The sequence below is a fragment of the Galeopterus variegatus genome, unplaced genomic scaffold (assembly GCF_000696425.1).
Source record: "Galeopterus variegatus unplaced genomic scaffold, G_variegatus-3.0.2 Scaffold1792, whole genome shotgun sequence".
NCBI lineage: Eukaryota > Metazoa > Chordata > Mammalia > Dermoptera > Cynocephalidae > Galeopterus > Galeopterus variegatus.
The window spans coordinates 261,018-263,511 of record NW_007727903.1 but is presented as its reverse complement, the minus strand read 5'-3'; positions in this window follow the sequence as shown (position 1 = coordinate 263,511).

The window sequence follows — 2,494 nt, the reverse complement described above, 5'->3', positions numbered from 1 at the left end:
CCAGTTATACTTTGTTTCTGATTTTCCAAGCCCTCTTCTGTTCTGTATAGGTGCACCCTGGAGGGCTCCCAGTTATACTTTGTTTCTGATTTTCCAAGCCCTCTTCTGTTCTGTATAGGTGCACCCTGGAGGGCTTCTGGCTATGCTTTGTTTTTCTGATTTAGACCTAGTCCACACTTTTCCTGTTTATGCTGAAAACAGTGGGGAGAACTGCTTGTATCAATTACTGTTAATGGAATAGGTTGGCCCTGCTGATTGGGACTAGGCTAAACTAGACCCCACTGCTCCTCTTTTCTCTTTGTTTGGTTAGACATTTAGTTGAGTACCAGTAATCTGAATAAACCTTCCAATCCTTGCATCAACTTTTGGACTTTCAGTTCATTTGTTTAAAGTGAGAGGGCAAGCTGAGCCTGACCTATTGGTAACAGCAGGGCTGGAAGCAAGGAGATTCACGAGAAGGCTACTGCAATATTCTCCTGGACAGTTATGATGGTGGTCTGTCCATATTGGAAACAGGAGAAGTGGGAGAAGTGATCGTATTCCCAATAGATCTTCAAGATAGAGCTGATGGTATTTCCTGCTACATCAGACACAAGGAGCGAGTGTGAATAGGGGTAAAGGACTGACCCAACTGTTGAGGAAGAATGAAGATGCCATCCATGGAGACTGCAGGTTGGCAGGAGGAGGATGTTTCAGGGAAGATTAGCAGTTGTAGTTTGAAGGTGTACACTCTGAGTTGTCTGGAGACCTCTGAGTGGAGGTGTCACATGAGCCCCTCGACACACAGGTAGTTCTGGTGTGGCCTCAGGACATCCAGACTGCAGTGTGCTAGTGATCTGGATTAGGGACAGACCTGAGGATGGGATTTGGGAAGGGAGAATCTTAGGTTGTAGTTACAGATGGTCCCTGAGTTGATTATGAGGTTTTGGGACTAAGGACCAGTGGCTAGGTGGAGGAGGTACGTGTGAAAAAATTATGGAAGTACTGTCCAAATACCGGTGGGCCTGGGGAGAGTGCACCTCCAGAGAGAGGGCCCATGCTCTCAGGTATGAGATGGTGAGTAAGTGTTTCAGGGGCAGGGTCTGGGAGACATGAATGGGAAGTGGCTGGCAGAACAGGTCCTATGCCCAGTGCTTAGATCACATCTGTCTGCCCACTGGACTCATGTTGCAGGGCCAGTGACCTTTGAGGACAAGGCCATGTACCTCTTTCAGAAAAAGTGGCTCCTTAGTGAGGCCCAGTGAGGCTTCTACAGTGACATGATGTTAGAGAGCTTTGTGCTCCTGACCTTACTAAGTCAGGCCTCTGGGTCACCTCCTTCCTCCACACCTGAAGTCTAGGATTTTCTCTGCCTTCTCCATGTTCCCTAGGGGAGTAGCTGTCAGCCCCCGCACTGGCCCATGTTCTGCTACCTCCTCTCCCTGGCTGCTGTGTAAACAACCCCCGCACCTTCTGCCTTGGGACCTTGACAACCATGGTTCAATGTCAGAAGTCTCACAACCCATGTTGCATATCACATCCAGCTGGGTCATTTTTTGGCTAGGTGACCCTGTCTGGATCTGTAGCTCTTCTATCCCCTCTGCCACACCCCTTCACTCTAGTAGTTTTCTGCCAGCAGCCTCTTGCCAATGCCGGCATCCAGGGCGCTGACCTGTGGTCTGTCATAGGGTGAATCACTTTGACCTGGGGCTGACCTCTCACAAACCACTTGATCCTACATAGGATCACTGTCAGACCTGGCTGTTGGACAGGGTGGCTTGAATCAGGCCATGCCAGAGAGGCTCCATGGAGGACCAGTCCTGGCAAGTGTAAGACAGGTGTGGAAGGGTCCTCGGCAGTATGTTGGTGGCTCACCTTACCTGACCTGTACCCTCTGTTGTCCTGGTACTAAAGGAATAGCCACGCCTCTTTTTAAAAAAAATTTTCCTCTTTTTTTGTTTTTGTTTTTTTGTTTTCTGCTTATTTTTTTTTATTGAAATGTAATTGTTTATACATATTTGTGGGGTACAGAGTTGAATATCAATACTTGTATATAATGTGTGATGATCAAATCAGGATAATTAGAATATTCATCATTACAAAACTTAATCATTTCTTTGTGATGAGGACAGTCCATCTCCCCTTCCTGACCCTCTTCTGACACTCTGTCCTACTGTCCCCTGGCTGGGCTCCTCTTTGTCCTCTGAATATTACCCTTTCTCCTTCTCCCCTCTTACTGCCAGATCTTCCACCACTGACCTCCCTGTAATGTGTTGTGAGCTGATATGTACTCTTAAATAATTCTTGAAATCCTGTTCTTCCATGAGACTGGCTTGTTCCCTCTGAGGAGTGTGTGCACAGGTGTCAGTGGTCTAAGGCCAGACCCTCACTGCACAGCACTTGCCTGTCACCAGACACTGAGGTGCTGCCAGCTTCACATTTTTCAGAGCCTACAGAGAACTGACACTGAAGAGACATCTGATAAATGCACAGCATATGGAAAAGTGTTTGAGCG